The 18,831-nt window shown below is 42.3% G+C and overlaps 1 long non-coding RNA gene and 1 pseudogene across 1 annotated transcript in view; both read left to right on the plus strand.

Annotated features, from left to right (window-relative positions):
* Nucleotides 1-18,831, plus strand: part of LOC112923245 (uncharacterized) — a 154,418-nt gene that overhangs the window by 20,328 nt on the left and 115,259 nt on the right. The gene's annotated exons all lie outside the window — the stretch shown is intronic.
* On the plus strand, nucleotides 6,363-7,136 carry LOC112923244 (nucleolar protein 16 pseudogene; annotated as a pseudogene).

Below are 18,831 nucleotides of genomic sequence, written 5' to 3' on the forward strand. Positions count from 1 at the left end.
TGATCTGCTAGTCTCATCAATTCCCAAAGGAAGGTGACATTTATGCCTGGTGTTTCAGGGGTCTTGGGTGTCATGTGGGGATCTCCCTGTGGGTTGCTCATGTCATCGTGGAGTCTGGAATTTTGATGAGAGAGAATCAATTTATGTTGATTAAGTTTTTTGTTCGTGGTATTTGAAGATTCTGAGCTTTATCTTTTAAGGAGGGGAGATTAAGAGAGCTGAGCATCAGCCTTCCCCTTTTTACTTAACAAGAAAGGGTTTTTAAGAGCATTTAAAATACCACTTATATCCATTCAAATGGACAACTAACGTTAGAAAAGGTGCTCAAACTCACCAGTGTCAAAGAAATGTAAATTAAAGTAACAGTGAGATGAATGTCTCTGTCCTGGGAAGAAAATGGAAGAGAACATTCATATCTACTACTGATGGGGAAGCAGGGAGATGGTTGCTGTCTTACATCATTGATGGAGACAAGAATTCTTTCAGCTGGCCTCAGCTTGGCCACATTTGTTCAAATTAAAATATGCAGATTATTTAAAATCATTATATAATATTCAATATACCTAAAATCATAAGGGTAGTAACATACATGCAAATTATTAAAAAAGGATAACATAAGCATTTGTGAGACTAAGAATGAGATCATCACCAATACCACCAAAGCCCCCTGCAAGCTCCTCCCCATATAACCACAATCTTATTCTCTTGCTCTGTTCTATTAAAAACAGTTAAAAAGAAATACATAGACTCTTTGATCCAGCAGTCTCTCTCCTGGGACTTCATCTCATAGAAATAAAAAGCCCTGGTGCATAAGGACATTTGTAGAGAGGATATTTATTGCAGCATTGTTTGTAGTTGGAAAAGAGGGGACACATGCGAATGCTCGTTAATGATTGAATAAATTACAGGACATCCACACCATAGAATTTTGTGCAGCCATTAAAAAGCGATGAATTAGAGTAATACCAGATGCCTTGGAGGGATTTCCACGGCATATTGTAGAATGAGAAAACAGGAACCAGCAAAGTGTGTATAAAATGACAAATGCTTGTGGATTGTATAGGGTGTGTAAATACACGTATTTGCATGTGACTCTATGAAAATAGAGACAAATTTGGAAGAATATGCTAGGTTGTCAAAAGGGATTACCAGAGAGAGGGAGAGAGCAGGCTGGGGACATGAGCAAAGGGGAGAGAAAGAGAGAAAGAAAGAAAGAAAAAAAAAACCCCTTCTCTCAGCCTCAGTTGGTTTAATCAGAGAAACAGGGATAAACATTCCCATATTATTTTTGTTCCATGGTTTATGTGAGGGTTTCATGGGATGATGCAAGAGCTTTTTTGGGAAAATGTTCAAGGCTCTGCCTAAATATGTGATGGTGGGATTTATTACAAAGTGCAGATGATATTTATAATGGTGATGTGATTTTGAGCAAATACTTTCCTTATTCTAGGCCTCGTCTGGTTTCAGTGAGCAGAGAGGGGTAATAATAACCAACCTAATTAATGGCTGGTGTCCTTGCAGGTGAACTGTTAAAAATCACACCGCCTGGATGCCTTTACCCGTGTATATTCGCGAATGCACAGTCATCAACCATGATTGTTTGCAATGTGATTGCAAAATCATTCTCCTCTTTTGCATTTCATCCACACCATATTTAAAACAATGTTTTTGGGTCTGCCAACATTGGAGATGTATACTTTCTCAGGCCACGTGGCCCTTGGATTCTTTCTATTACAATGAAATGGAGGTCCCTAGACTACATGGGATATACACCCTATATCTGTTTGCTAGGGCTGAGGTCACAAACTACTACAAACTGTGGCCTAAAACATTAGAAACTTATTCTCTCCTACTTCTGGAGGCCAGAAATACAAAATCAAGGTGTTGTCAGGGCCATGCTCCCTCTGCAGGTTTTAGGGGAGGATCTTCCTTCTTCTTAGCTTCTGGTGGTTGCTGGCAACCCTTGGCTTGGATGCGTCACTCTGATCTCTACCTCCACTGTCACATGGCCTTTCCCATCTCTCCTGCTGTGTCTCTGTGTCCAGATCTCTTTTTGTTTTTTTAAAGATTTTATTCATTTATTCATGAGAGACACAGAGAGAGAGGCAGAGAGAGAGGCAGAGGGAGAAGCAGGCTCCATACAGGGAGCCCGACGTGGAACTCGATCCCAGGTCTCCAGGATCAGGCCCTGGACTGAAGGCAGCGCTAAACTGCTGAGCCATCCAGGCTGCCCCCAGATCTCTTTTTTTATAAGGGCACCAGCCATTGGATTTAGGGCCTACCCTCGTCCATAATGACCTAAATCCTAATTTACCTAATCACATCTGCAAAGATCCTAGTTCCAAATAAGGTCATATTGTCAGGTTCTGGGTGGAGATGAATTTTGGGAGACACTATTCAACCCAGTACAGACACAAGATGGGGTTTCATTCTCTTTATTCTCGGGTCCTCTCTTTTGCTTGAAGATGGGCTTCTCGAGGAGCCCTAGAGATGGCACTGCCCACTCCGAGACAGATCTGCCTGTGGTTTTACCAGAGATTTGTAGCTGAGCGCTTCAAGTGTGACCAAACTGCCATGTGGGGTGGGGTGGAATGTTCTGGGAACTTTTATGTTGCCTTTGGGCAGAAATTATGAACCTTTGGCAACCTCCAGTCACCCTCTTTTTTTTTTTTTTAAGATTTTATTTATTTATTCATGAGAGACACAGAGAGAGAGGCAGAGACATAGGCAGAAGGAGAAGCAGGCTCCCTATGGAGAGCCCGATGTGGGACTCGACCTTGGGACCCTGGGATCACGACCTGAGCTGAAGGCAGACATCAACCACCGAGCCACCCAGGTGTCCTCAGGTCACCCTTTTTCTTGACCCTATTTGGTACTCTGATGAGCAAGAGTTTCCTGAATTCTTATAGAAATGTGAAAGGCAAACAGACATGAATTTAAAACTAGAAGAGGCATTGGACACCAAGAACCATTCGGTATAGCATAGTCATTAAGCAAATTCATATTTCAGCCAGCAGCCTGCAGACAGTGCACATTCCTTGCTCACTACGGATGAGCCGCTTGCTCCATGGAAGTGGCTCAAACACCACTGGCCTGGCCCAGAACCAGTCTTACTTCCTTCCCACCAGACAGAGGACCGTTACCTGTTGGGACCTTTGGAGATGCACTCAAGGCTCTCCTCTGACAAAAGTGAGGCTTCCCAATGAAAAGCTCAAGGAAAGGTCTTTATAAAATTGTGCCAATCATGTCAATAAATACAACAGAATTATTTTTTATTTATTTCTGTGGTAAAATGCATACAACATAAAATTTACCACTTTAACCATTGTAAAGTGTACAATTTGATGACGTTTATTTAGTACATTCACAGTGTCATGCAACGATCGCCTCTATCTCCTTCCAGAATGTTCTCATTACCCCCCAAAAGAATCGCAGTGCCCATTAAGCAATCTTTCCCCATTCTCCTCTCCCCCGACCCCTGGCAATCACTAACTACCTCTGTGTCTCTATGGATTTGTTTATTCTGTATTTCATGTAAATGGAATTGTATGATACTTGGCCTTTTGTGTCTGGCTTCTTTTTCTTAGCATAAGATTTTCCAGGTTCATTGAAAAGTTCACATTTAGCATGTATCAGCACATCATTCCTTTTTATGGCTGATTAATATTCCATTGCACAAGTATACTACATTGTATTTATCCATTCATCAGTTGGGCAAACCTGTTTTTGAGCTACTCTTACCTAATAGGTAAGCAGTATTTAACACATTTTTATTTTGGAATTATTTTCAACTTGCAGAAATTTATAAAGATAGTACTGTGAGTTCCCATATACTGTTAACCTCCCTACCCTGTCCCCCATGTCCTCTGTTGTTAATATCTAACCTTCCTAATATATTTGTTAAAACTCAGAAACAGACACCAGGACATTGCTGTTAACTAAATTCCAGACTGGCTTTGGATTTTGCCAATTTTTTCATTAGTGATCTCTTTCTGTCCAGGATCTGATCCAGGGTACCACATTGCATTTAACTGTCATGAATTTTGTCACCAATGGTCTGTGACAGTTTTTCACTCTTTATTTTTGTGACCTTGACAGTCTTGCATCTACAGGCTAGGCAACCAGTAGAAAGTTCCCCAACCTGAGTATGCTAGATGTTTTTTTCATGGTTACATGGAGGGGTTTGGTTTTTGTGCACGTTATCCATACATCTCCACTGGGAATACTTTTGCCTCTACAGATGTCATCTCATAGGACTTGAAAGAGAGCATTCACTTGTCTTTTTCTTCTTTTACTTAAATAATTGCAAATGCTATCCAACCTACCTCCCTATAAGCTCTGCAGAGAGTCAGGTCCCCATATTATACATGAGGCAGCAGGAGTCTTATGAGGGGCCGAGGAGAGATTCCAGTCCAGATGCCAATGCCATGATCTGTCCAGAACTCCACACTGCACATTTTTGATGAGCTGCTAACTAATTGGTTTGTTCAAGGGCATGTTCAACTGTGCCCTCAGTTCCCCTTTGGAAGAATTTCAATATCACCTAATTAGGTAACATGGTAACTGGGCAACCATTACTTATAATAGACGTGGAGTTGTAAATTATTCTATTTAATTAAGAACTGCACGTTTCCTATTAAAGAAAAGCTTATCATAGGTTAGTAAATTTATTGGAAACACTTAACTTTAGCTAATTAAGCTGTTTGAACTCAAGGCAAGGGCATTCATTAATAATCAAGCCCAAGCAGTTAAGGGCAATTAGTGAAACAGCTGGTCTTTATCTCACTGATAAAGGATGGTTAATAGAGATCTTTACAGCTGTTATAAACTTCCCCAAAGCAATATCTTCTTCAAAAGTTTGCATTAGTAAAGATTATGGAAGAGGAAACTCAATTTAAAAGAACTGAGTTGGTAGCAATCTCGATCTCCAGCCTCAAACTGAGGGCCAAGGGAAATCCACGAATTCTGGCTTCATTCCCTACCTCTCCAATTTCTGGGCAAAGCCTGACCCCTAAGTCAACATTGTTGTTCTAGTTTCCATGGAAATCATGACTGCTGAGGAGCAAAGAGTATGGATTGGCCATATATAGATGCAAGTATTATATTTTCTGACAGAAAATGGAGGAATGTGGTCTGACAAAGTGTTTCGGTTTTTTTTTTTTAATAATCTGTGGATATCTTTATGTAGAAGGTCTCGCAGAGTTCCCCCTTTACATTGATATTGGCTTAAAATTCTTTTAAAATTGAAGTAGAAAGCACTAACTTTTAGAAAAATCTTGGCCGGGTGTCTTTTAGAATGTTCCACATCAGGATTTTTCTGCCGTTTTCTCTTGGTGTGGTTTGACTTGTTCCTCTGTCCCCTGTATCTCCCTGCACACTGGAAGTTTGCCTCAGAGCCTTGATTAGATTGAGGTGACACCTTTTGGCCTCTGGTGACACCTTTGGGGCATTACCATGTATTTCACATTGCATGATGCCAGGAGGCACATAAACATCTTTGTCCCCCTCTTGGTGATTTCCAGCTTGAGCCTTTAGTTAAAGAGATAACACCCATTCTCCCCCTTATAAGGGTACATTTCCTGTTCTACAATCGGTACATAATGTGTCGGCTGCTCCATTTATCTGCAGTGCTGTCTTCCTGGCTCTTTCTCATCACTCTGGACCATACTTAAGCATCACCTTCTTTCATTAGACATTAAACACCTGGTCTAAAGTGGCCTGTAAGGTCCTGTGTGCTCAGAAATCACCTTGGACAATGTCCTCTTCTCTGTTGCAGCCTTAGCCACATTGGGCATTTCAATGCCTGGAGTGTACCATGCTCCCTTCATCATGCCTGAAACATACTACTCTCTTCCTTATCCAGTTACCCCCTCTTAGTCTTCTGGGGGTGAAGTAGGGTTAGTTCCTGAGGGATGTCTTCCTGAACTACATACCCTATACCAGTCTGGCTAAAAATCTCACTGTTGAATGTTCTTAAAGCACCATAGAAGTAAGTCTCCATGGTAATGCTCATCACACTTAGAGTTTTCCATTTTATTAATGTGATTATCGTACTAATTTCTGTCCGCCTGCTCCCACCAAGCAAAGCTCCAAAGGGGCAGGGAACCTGCCTAACTTTCTTTAACCTTGTAAACTCAAAACACCAAGCACAGAGCCTGGCATACAGTAGGTGCTCAATAAATATTTGTTGAACGAATGAATAAATGGTCACTAGTGGTTCAATGGTCCCAGGGGGACCCTATGTTAATGATTTCTTGAAGGACCCTGGTTCTGTTTGGTCCTGGGAGGTTTCTAGACTAAAGATTGGCAAATCTGGTGCTGCGAGGGAGAGACGCCTGGTCGCAGTTGCCGGTTCGGTGGTCATTGCAATGCCCAAGGCCAAGGGGAAGACCAGGAGACAAAAATTCGGTTACAATGTTAACCGGAAGCGTCTGAACAGGAATGCTTGACGGAAAGCAGTGCCACGGATTGAGTGTTCCCACATCCAACGTGCCTGGGACCATGCTAAATCCGTGCGGCAGAACCTGGCCAAGATGGGGTTGGCTATGGACCCCAACAAGGTGGTGCCCCTCCAAAAGAGAAAGGTGAAGGCCATGGAGGTGGACATAGAGGAGAGGCCTAAGGAGCTTGTGCGGAAGCCCTATGTGCTCAATGACCTAGAGGCAGAAGCCAGACTCTCAGAAAAGGAAGGAAACACACTGTCTCGAGACCTTATTGACTATGTGCGCTACATGGTGGAGAATAACGGGGAGGACAAGGCTATGGCCCGGGACGAGAAGAATTACTATCAAGATACCCCAAAACAAATTCAGAATAAGATCAACTTCTATAGGCATTTTTACCCAGCAGAGTGGCAAACCTTCACTGAATCTTTGCAGAAGAATAAGATGGAGGTTGAGTGATTGGCTGATACCTACCCTGGGGCTGAGGTCTCCTCCTGGACCAGAGAAGCTGGAAGCCAGGGTTTAAGGCAAGAAGGGGCATGTGGCTAGATGAGGCTGGTCAAATCCCATGGAATCAAAAGGTTATACACACATGCAAATAGACACACTCACATTCCCTTCTCTGGGGAAGGAACTGTCTCCAAGAGGCTTCTGAGGGCCCTGAAAAAAGCCAGAACCTACTGTTTTCAGCGGGTGGTTTACATACAGTCTGTATATAATAAAACAAGGCTATTTTATTTTTCTGATGGTTATGTGTTCCCCTCATGGCCAAGACCCAGGACTGCCCCTGTGAAAATTAACTCAGGGCAGAGAGCCCATCTAACCCTTTAAGTGCTGCATTCCCACACCCTCTTAGGTGTGGCCTCCCTCCTCTTGTCCCGTTTTGGTTCCATTGTTCTGCCTTGGTTTCCTGCACAGCATTCACCCTTCTACAGAAGTCTGCTGCTAACCCTGGAGTGCTTGGGCAAGGTCTATCTCCCCAACACTATATCTTCAACTATTACAATACCAAATCTCTCTCATTTCTAATGTTTCCCCCTCTAATCTGGTTCTTACTGCTCTTCAAAAGAATTGGGTATTTTTACATAGGTCATTTCACATAAAACCTTGTTAAGGTCTGTGGCTTTATTTTACAGGTAAGGAGACTGAGGCTTGATAGGTCAATGTGAGGTTTGAAGTCAGGTTGGTCTAACAGCTAAGCCTGGACTTTCACTTGCTATCCTCCTCTTCAGTCCCATACTGTCAGGGCAGGGTGGAAACTGACAGGGTCCCAGGAACCCCTCCTATGGGACGTAGCTGGCTTAGTTCCTAACAATGACTAACAGTGACTAACCCTTGTGAGCAGCGCACACAGCCTTTGGAATCTTATCTGCAGCTGAGTGTGTTTTTTGTTTCCTTCTTTAAATAAGTAGGCTCCACGCCCAATGTGGGGCTTGAATTCATGACCCTGAGATAGAGTTATATGCTCTACCGACTGAGCCAGCCAGATTCCCTACTTGTGAGGGCTTTTATTCGGCCTCAGAACACATCTTACACAGCATTCAGAATTCTGGCCTTTAATAGTTGTCCGCTTGTTTCTTTACCCAATTCAGGTGCCAATTTTAGGAAGCCTTTCCTACTACTGTCACCCATCCTGTTGCCCCTACACCCCAGACTTGCTTAGCAATACTTACGAGTCATAACTGCCTTTTCATCTGCTTGATGTCCCCTACCAGACTGGGCTTGGGTGCAGGCACCTTCCTTGGGAATCCAGAGCTGAGCCCAAGGCAGCTGTTGGGGGAATGCTCCATCCTAACTTCTGGCTCCCAGGGATGGGGCAGCCAGGTTTGGATACCTCCCAAAAGATTTGGAGTTAGGCCAAATCCCATGTTCCTTACCACCTCACTTCCAGGTGCACTGAAGGGCCAGGGCACTGGGATTTGCTGTTGACAAATGATTGTGTCACTGGAAGTATCCTACGACCACCCTCCTTACCTGCCCCTCACTGGAACTGTAATACTCAAAATCAGAATTCAAATAAAACAGTATCTGAGTTTGGGGGAAAAAAAAAGATTGGCAAATCTTTTCTAGAAAGAACAAGATAGTAAATATTTTCAGCCTTTTGGAGCAGACAGTTGACTAGGTTGGAGGCTGGAGGGCTTAATTTCCCCATCCATAAAAAGGGATTACAACAGCTCCTAACTCATATGATTATCATGAAGGTTCGCTGAGCTAATATATGTGAAGGCTGCTGTGTAAGTGTCACTGGGGTTTTAGCTATTATTGTTGGGCTCGTATATGGTGGGGACACAGGCAGCACAAGCATACATCAGTAAAGAAACACACGCTAGTATCAGCTAGAAGGAAACAGAGCAAACAAACACCCTACTGGATTTACACGTGCGTGTCAGTGACAGGCAGCTCGGATTAAGGAGCTGAGATGTCACAGCGGGGAGAGCAGCCTTGTTCCCAGAGGGAAACAACAACCTGCAGAAAGAAGTAGCACAAAGCTTCGGGAAGGTGGGGGTGGTGGTGGGGGGTAGTGGCTTGAGGAAAAAGAGGAGCAGCAGAGGAGGCTGCGATTCCCTGTAATATTTTCCCTCGCAGAGTCCCAGGGGTTCCGGCAGAGGCCTTAATCGCCTATTCTAGGCATTGGAAGCCTAGCTCCTTGCTCGTGAGAGCTGTGCTCCCTCTTGCCTCTCTCTGTCTCCGTTAGAGCCTAATCATATTTGAAAGTAGTTTTTATCTGTGATTATTCATCCGTATGTGAGGAGCTTATGGGCCTAAGCCGCCCCTTTCAGCAGATCCAGGCACGTGGCCCGTTAATACACACAGTCCTGGAGCTGCCAGGGAAGGCCAGCCCCTCCCCGCCCCCAGGCCATCCATGCAGGGGGATTTTTGGAAATTCCAGGGGAACTGCTTTGGGGGTGGGGGGGGCAAGGCAGACGGTGCTGGCATGGGGACCCAGAGCAACACAAATAGGAGAACTAATAGCAGGACATCCAGGCAGGGCCCTAAATTGATAAAGTGGGCTCACCCTAAAGGCACAGCTCCTCAAACGGTAATAAGGTGTTGTCTGTGAGGATTACACATTAGTTTAGAGAACAATATTTCATTCTCGCTAGTGCTTTCTAATCTGCAGGAGAAGATGTGCGGGGTGAGGCTTAATGCCACCCCCGCCCCCCCACCGCCAGTTCAGGTTAGTCCTCTGTTAAATAGTGGTGAGGGGGAGGGAGATTTTACCTCTTCCAGGGTGGTGGGGTGCAGACATCAAGGCAGGGAGCCAGGCCTGGGGCAGGCCAAGGATAAATTCGGAGGGCACCAGGCAGGCTATGACAAAGCCAAAGCCATGGGATTGGCCCTGTTTCTCATCCTGATGTTTCTTTTTTTTGGTGTTGTTTTACCATGTTGTGATGTAATTCAGATTTCATGCAGCTTACCCACAGACAGTGTACAACCCAGTGGTTTTAGTATATTCACAGAGTTGTGCAACCATCACTACAATCAGTAGTGATTTTTTTTTAAAGATTTTATTTATTTATTCATGAAAGACACACACACACACATAGTAGAACACTTTCATCCTCTGAAAGAAACCCCATATCTATTAGCAGTTACTCCCCATTTCTCACCAATCTCCCAGCTGTAGGTAACCACTAATCTAATTTCTGTCTCTGTAGATTCTATCTCTATAGATTCAACTATATGCAATTGAAATTGTACAATATATGGTCTTTTGTGACTGGTTTCTTTCACTTAGAGTAATATTTTCAAGATTCACCCATATTGCTCACCCACTTGATGGGATGAGCGCTGGGTGTTATACTGTATGTTGGGAAATTGAATTTAAATTAAAAAAATATATTAAAAAAAAGATTCATCCACGTTGGAGCATGCATCAATACTTCACTCCTTTTTATTGCCAAATGATATTCCACTGTATGGGCATACCACATTTTATTCATCCATTCATCTGTTGATGGACATTTCATTTTTTAAAAAAGCTTTATTTCTTTATTTTAGGGAGGGACAGTATGCACATGAGCAGCAGGGTGGAGAGAAAGGGAGACAAGCAGACTCCCTTCTAAGTGGGGAGCTTGACATGGGGCTCAATCCCAGGACCCTGAGATCATGACCTGAGCCGTAACCAAGAGTTGGACACTGGGCCCTCCAGGCACCTCTTCTTATCATAGTCTCAATGAGCATTCCAATAACATATTACCTAAAAGGAGCACTTTTGGCAAATGTGGTCAGGGATGCAACTGCCATTCTCTCCCAGCGTGCTGCAGATCCAGATACGTGCGTCCTCACCGACTATTTGCCGGGTCTAGGTTAAGAGTACAAGTAGAGGGTGTACATACTGTATGTCTACATATTTAAATATAAATCAATATATGTTCCATTCTCCTAGCTTGGTAAAAAAAACCTTTGTAATGACAAAATTTAAAAATTCAAATAAAGCTAAGGTTTTTACAAGAGCAAAAGTTGGCAAAATATCAAACTGTCAAAAGATGGGAAAATATACTCAATCAAATTATTGGACACTTTCTAAACATTCTGTTGGTGGGCTGGCTGGCAATGTTTGGATGAGTATAAAAAGATACATATAATTCCTAAAATATAGATTCCATAAATTTTCTTTTTCTTGCCTTCATTTTAGCAAAATCACTTGTTTTTATAATCATGATACTTACTGATTTATATCTGTTGACGGTAATGGTTTAGTGATTAAAATAAAATATCAGACTCAAAATATTCAACATTTGGATATAGTTTCACCAAGAAAGTACATTATAGTCAGGATAAAAATTAAAAAATTAAAGTTATTTTTCACGTTTTCAAGAAAAGCTACTTCTTCCTAAGGTACTCAATATCATTTATCAAAAATGAAGGGTAAAATACAAATTATGAGTAAATGTGAATGCTTTAAATATTCAAATATTTTAAAAATTTAGACAAAGTTGAAATATAATTTTTGAAATTTTAATTAGATTTTACTATGAATTTTTATTTAAAAACTATTCATAATTCTAATTTTCTGTGCCCTATTCAGTTGTCAATGTCAAGAATCAGTGTCATGGGTCCTATGTTGTGCCCAGACTTCTGCACGTATGAAATTAAGAGTAATATAAATTGTTTAATATTGCATTCTCCTCAGGCATTGCAGATGCCGTCCTGATTCCTGCAAAGGTCCAGAGCTGCAAATTGGAACACAGAGAGAAGCAAAAATAGGCAGTTAGTACTATGGGGAGATGGTATGATGCTGTGCAAAAATCTATTGCATTTACTCCATCTGAGTCTTTAATAAGTCACTGAACTTGTCCTTTCTCTTCCTAAGTGCTCCTGCCACTCAGATCATTTTGACACTCCACAGCTGTGCCCATCTCAGTCTCTGGCCTCAGTACTACACACAAGCCTTCAAGCCTGTCAGACATAGTTGCCTTCTGGTTTGGGGACAGAGGTCAAAATCTGGGAGAAGTGACTCTCTGGTGCCTGAGTGGTGTTACTGATGAGAGTTGATGTTTTGGGTGATGGTCAGGCTTTGATGGTGCTGGTGCAGAGCCCAAGTGACAGAGGGACCAAGGACCTCAGGTCTGAAGGTGGTCCTGCAGATGTGTGTGGGTGAAGAAGAGTTTGAGGAATGGCATTTTGGAGTGCAGAAACCATCTCCTTTTTTTTTTTTTTTTAAAGATTTTATTTATTTATTCATGAAAGACACACACACACACACACACAGAGAGAGAGAGAGAGAGAGAGGCAGAGACATAGGCAGAGGGAGAAACAGGCTCCCCATGGGGAGCCTGATGTGGGACTTGATCCCAGGACCCCGGGTTCAAGACCTGAGCCAAAGGCTCAACCTCTGAGCCACCCACATGTCCCAGAAACCACCATCTTTTGGTGCTTGTGAGAACTTCTCTCCATATTCCTTGTCTAGGAGGTATCTTCTCACTTCTGATGTGACTGTTCTGTGAACAATACTAAGTGCTGAGGTGTTTATGGGTCAGAGTGGTGGGCCTTTCCATTTTATTTAAGGATGCAAGTATTATTTTCTTAATACTGGTGACTTTTGATTTTGTGGACCAAAAGCATTGCCACAGATACATATTCTTCTTTTTTTTTTTTCTTCATATTCTTATCTACAGATAAGAACTAGGCAAATGCTGTGGTATTTGGGAAAAAAAAAAAAGTCAACAACCACCCAACCTCACTTGATCAATTTTATTTGAGCTATTAGCCAAGAATATTTTGCACTAGAGACTTCTTACATCAAGTAATAACTGAACGTTAAGCAAACAGATCATCAATTATTAACATGTAGCTGCTATTAATGTAATCCTTTACATATCAGTAACACCAGCATTTGGAAGGGGAATAGAAAGCTAGTTATTAAAGGCATCTGCTGTACAAAATAAGAATATAAGGGAAGGGAGAAGAGATGTGTGGGAAATATCAGAAAGGGAGACAGAACATAAAGACTCCTAACTCTGAGAAATGAACTAGGGGTGGTGGAAGGGGAGGAGAGCGGGGGGTGGGGGTGAATGGGTGATGGGCACTGGGGGGGGCACTTGATGTGATGAGCACTGGGTGTTATTCTGTATGTGGGCAAGTTGAACACCAATAAAAAATAAATTTATTATAAAAAAAGAATATAACCACATTCCCTTTGCTAATTTTTTTAGATGATCAATCTCTAAATTTTCCATTTAGGAATGGGTGTTAAAATTGGGAGAGAGATGTAAACTCCAGTCCGATGTCGAAATATCTGATCAAGATGCCAACAAAAGCAGTATTTGGAAGGCTCAGGACTCTTGCCATCCCCAAATCTACCTTTAATATTTGATCTAGATACCTCATTGGCCAAACTCAGGACAATGTCTTTTTGGGAATACATTTTCTTTTACTTATTTTTTGGAATATAGATTATATATTTGCATGGTTAGAAAACTAAAAAGTAAAAAAAAGAAAATTACAGTGAAAATTCTTCCTACACTGCCCTCCCGCCAATGAGAAATCACTGTTTTCATATTTATGTATCTGTCCAGAGCTCCTTTGCAAATATCAACGGATACTAATTTTGACTCTTATTTCACAGAGTTTTGCATCTTGGGTTATTTACTTATATACCCTGGATATCCTTTCATATCAGCACACGGAGAGCTTCCTTATTTTAATTTCCAACCACACAGTACCCTATTAGAGGTTGCCCATACTTTATTTAACTAGTCTACTCTAGATGGATATTGGGTTGTCTCCAACGATTACTTAGGCTAAACACACTGCAATGGATAGTCTTGTACATGCATGATTTCACATGTATTTAGGATAAATTTCCAGAAGTAGAATTGCTGGCTCAAATTGTACATGCATTTGTGGTTCTGCATAGGTATTGCCGCGTTGTCCCTCCCTGAGGGTGGCAGCCCTGTGTGCTCCCACACTAGCAATGAAGGAGAGCGTCTGCCTCCCCAGTGCTCATTTGTGTTTTTGCAGAACTGAGTGGGAGACTGTCCCACTCAGCATCAACTTTGTAGGAGAGACGAGCACCATTCACTCCTTATTTCCCTATCATTCTGCAACCTTTCACTCCTTGCCACTTGCTCGCTGCAGGACTGTAGCCAAGTTACTTATGCACCCCTGCCTCAGTTTCTTCACATGGAAAATGGGGTGTGAGAGTACCCACAGCTTATGGTAGCCTGGAGCATTCCATGAGCTAATGCCCACAAAGCACTGAGCAAGGTGCAAACCTCGCTCAGCATTAAAAATGCTGTCTGTTGTTACATGAATCAAATACATAATGCCCCTTAGGGACTGTTCCAGCTCTGCCTCTATTTGGCCAGAGTGTATTAACACCTATGTGCTAAAACTAGAAACGCGCCGAACATTTTTCTGGAGGCATCTTGGTCAACAAACATGAGCTCCTTCTTTGGGTTTAATCGGCAAGGAAACTAGAAGTTGTTAGTGGCACAAGGGAGGTGATGAGGTTGGTAGAGTAGGAGCAGTTTCAGTGAGTTTTGGAGAAGGAGCGCCAGCTGGTGCTTACGAGTGCTTTGGCACCAAAATCCCCATCTCCAGGAGGAGGTTCTGAACCATGTGTTCCAGATACTGGGAGCCCCAGGGTACTGTCTAGCCAGGACAGTTTTGCCAGGACAGGCAAGGTTCTAGAATCCTGAGTGCTGGGAAGGGGTTGGAGATGGCGCTACTCCCTTGGGCCAAGCAGAGTTGTCAGCAAAGCTTTATGGTCGCAGGCTCTTTCCCTGGAGTCAGACAAACCTGAGTTCAAATCTGGCTCTACCACCTGCCAGGCAGATCCCCTCAGGTACACTCATATTTCTGGTCCTCTCTTTCTTCATCTGTCATTTGAGGATAGAAACCACAAGAGAAGTATTCTCGGACTGCTTCTGTATTCACAGGGAGGCTGTGAAGACTACATGATGTAATGGTTCTTAGGCCTGGAGCACCTTGCCTGGCATATCGTAAGCACTTGATAAATGTCAACAACTATTTAGGACATCAAATGAATAGGGCTTTACAAACTCTGTGTCTCTGGGACATAAGAGGGAGACTCCTCTCCTGCCCCCCCAGGGTGGGGGAACGGTCTACATCAACAAATTCAAATCGTAAAATCAGAAAAGACCCATTTGGATGGATGTACAGTTATAGAGGAAAAGTGCCTCTTAGCATACATGTTATTTGCAACAAAGCAAAACGAATTTGTAAGCATCTGATTGCAGATGCAGGGGAAGGAGATCCTGGAAAAATTTCCTGCGGTCTTGAGGCAGCAAATGGAAAATGAGTTGTATAGTACTGATTGCTGCTAATTTAAGACTTATAAAAATCACCGATAATCTTTTCAGTGTTCTCAGCTTTTCTATGTTATTTACTAAAGATAAAATAGCCATACTTTTCCATACATTATCGGTATCCCTTGATCTCATTTCCACGTTAAGGACATATGTTCCTTAAACACTTTTACTGTTTCTACTTTTTTTTTTTCTTTTTTCCCCCAAACCATCACTCTCTGTAAGATCTTAATCCTTGTGCTTGGGAATCATCAAGTGTGCTTGATCATCAAGTAGCACATCAGTAGTGCTCCTCTCTTTGCCTGGAATGCCCTGATCTGTCTGCCATGCCTGGCAGGTTCCTGCTTCCCTACCAGCCATCAACTTCCTTCTGAAGTATTTCCCAGTATCACCAACAGCCATCAATGGCTCTTTCTTCTTTGATTCTGTGGGATTCTATTTAATGTTTCTTTTATAACGATTTTCATATATATAGATGGCTTGAGTTCTTCGTGTACACATCTGTTTCTCCCCTCACACTGGGAGATGTTTGAGTGAAGGATTACATCTCTCCTTCCCTTTCTTCCAAGTTCATCAAACATGTATTAAGTGTCAAGTCCTATGATAGGGCCTGTGACTAGGGGAATGAATTAGACACACTTCCTACTCTGTAGGGGAGAGCTCAACTAATTTGGGAGCAAAGTAAAAAATGAGACACAGAGCTAATTGTTGTTTTTTGTCTCCTACACGTGCCCATTATTATTACCATCTTATTGGTGAAAAGCATGGGTCAGAGAGGAGCTATAACTTGCCGAAGAACGCAGGGCTTGCAAGAAGCTATAAGATGATGTCTAGGTGAGGGTTGGGAGAGCCGCAGGAGGAGGTGATGCCCAGCAACATGGTGACTGTGAGGATTTGGCCAGGTGAAGAAGTGCAGGAACGGAGGAGGAGGGGGCAGGCTGTCCAAAGGCTTGGGGGTGTTTGGAAACTGCCTCTTACAGATGAGAGATAACAGTCAGGAAACACAAGAATATCAAGAGGTGGCTTGGGGGCCTGGCCATACTACCTAACTCTCTGATCTCTTATCATCTCTCCTCTGCATGGCCCTAGGCAGTATCTTCTAGTCTAAATGGGAGTGAGACAGGTGGAGAATCTCTTCTCTTCCCATTGCTTTTACTCAAGCCACTCTCTCAAGGACAGGAATGTTCTTTCTTTTATTGCATGGCAGTTAATAGAAAGGGCTCTGGAGCTAGGCTGCTTGGGGCTTGCATCCTGGCTCTGCTACTTACTGGCTTTGTGACTTTGGGCAAGGTGTTAGTATCTGTACCTCAGTTTCCCTACCTGTAAAATGTGGTTAATGACAATAGCTAATTTGTGGTGTTTTTGCAAAAATTTAAAAATTAAAGCATTTAAAACACTTAGGACAGTACCTGGCACATCATAGGTGCAAGGTATATGATGATGATGATGCTCGTCATGACAAGAGTGGTGATTAAAATTACTCTACACAAGCCTCCTCTCCCCTGGTTCTTTTGTACTAACTATTAATGGCTTAAAGCAATAACCAAATGGAAATTAGTTCTTTTCCTCCAAGACAGGGCGAGCTTAGACTTAAGGTTTAATTTGCTGTCTAGTGCAATAAACAAAGGGAAGAAAAACAAAACCATTACATTTTACCTTAAAATAGTAGGACTGCTCACATGTATGTTATACCCAAAGTTGTTTGAGTTGATGTGTTATTCAAAACTGGAAGCAATCTAATCCAATCCATTTACTACAATTATGATGGATAAACTGAAGCTCAGAGAACGGAACTGACCAATGCGTGGTCACATAGCTATGGGACTAGAACTAGAACACATGTCTCCTGCTTCCTGTTCATGTTTTTTTGGGGTGTCCCACAGCCCTGAAGAAATATAGCCATTCTCTATCCTATGATAGGATTCAAAAACCTTTTTTTTGTGTGTGTGTGTGTGTGAAAAGCATGATAGTAAATATTTTAGGCTTTTTGGGCCATATGTCTCTGTCACAATTGAACTCTGCTATTATAGTGCAAAAGCAGCTGTGGATGGTATGCAAATGAATGGATGTGGCTGTTTTTCAGTAAAACTTTCTAAAAAGGTGATAGGCCAGATTTGACCCACAGGCCATGGTTTGCAGATCCTTGGTCTGTGGCATCCCCAGCTGGAGTGTTAGAAGTGAATACCAAGGCAATATATGCTTCTTTCTATGAAACAGAAGCTGATCGTCAAATGATAAACATGAAGTGGGAAAAGTGTGTGAAGTAATAAGGAGAATTAGGCAAAAACCAATTTTATACTTCCAACCCAGCCATTCCTGTTTCCTTTTATTTCTACATTTTTTTTAAAAAGAAGATTTTATTTTATTTTAAAAAAGATTTTATTTGAGAGAGCAAGTGAGAGAGAGAGAGAGATAGAGAGCATGAGCAGGGGGAGAGGGAGAAACAGACTCCTTGCTAAGCAGGGAGCCTGACGGAAGACTCTGTCCCAGGACTCTGGGATCATAACCTGAGCTGAAGGTAGACACCTAACCAACTGAGCCACCCAGTCATCCCATTTTATTTTACTTTATTTTATTTTATTTTATTTTAAAGATTTTATTTATTTATTCATGAGAGACACAGAGAGGGACTTGATCCCAGGACTCTGGGATCACGTCCTGAGACGAAGGCAGGCACTCAACCACTGACCCACCCAGGCGTCCCTATTTATTTATTCTAGAGAGAGAGAGAATGAGTGTGAGAGAGTGCATGTGTGCACAAATGGGGGTAGGGGAAGGACAGACAGAGAAAGGGAATCTTGAACAAATGCCACATTCAGCATGGAGCCCACTATGAGGCTTGATCTCATGACCCTGAGATCATGACCTGAATAGAAATCAAGGGTTATATGCTTAGCCAACTGATCCACCCAGGTGCTCCTAAATTTTCTTTTTTTTTAAAAGAGAGAAAGTAGAGGTGGCAATTTTTCAACATTAATGAATAAGATTAAGGGAGACATTTAGTAAAATCGTGTCAGTTACCATGGTATCCCTGGTACAACTTGCCAGAAACTCCAACTAAAAGGGCAAATTTTATCTATGTGACTCAGGTAATTTTAATCTATAGCATAAGAATTATCCATTTAGCTCCCAGAGATTAGCTTGGTTTATTAGGATATAAAAAAAAATAAGCAGAAAGAAGAGAGAAAGTGTTGAGAGATGATTTGCTTTAGTTTGAGGAAATCAGTTCGTAGTTAATTAGGGCAAACATTAGAGGCCACAGACAGGTTAGCGGAATGAGGCTTAATTGTTATCAGGTAAGTGTACAGTTAAAATACCGCCGAGCATTCTTCCTGTGAGGTACGTAGTTACGTGCATCTTTTGAAATTGTTCATAATGGGGAAATATATTAATTATCTTTTGCTGCATGGTAATTACACCCAAATTTAGCAGCTTAAAACAACACACACTTACCATCACACAGTTGCCATGATCAGGAACCCAGATGCAGCTTAGCTGCTTCCTGTGCTTCAGACTCTCTCACATGCCGCCATTAAGGTGTCAGCCAGGCTGGGGTTTCATCTCAGGGTGCTAATGGGGAAGATCCACTTTCTAGCTCTTGTGGTTGTTGG

Source organism: Vulpes vulpes, chromosome 3 (assembly GCF_048418805.1).
Source record: "Vulpes vulpes isolate BD-2025 chromosome 3, VulVul3, whole genome shotgun sequence".
NCBI classification, from domain to species: Eukaryota; Metazoa; Chordata; class Mammalia; order Carnivora; family Canidae; genus Vulpes; species Vulpes vulpes.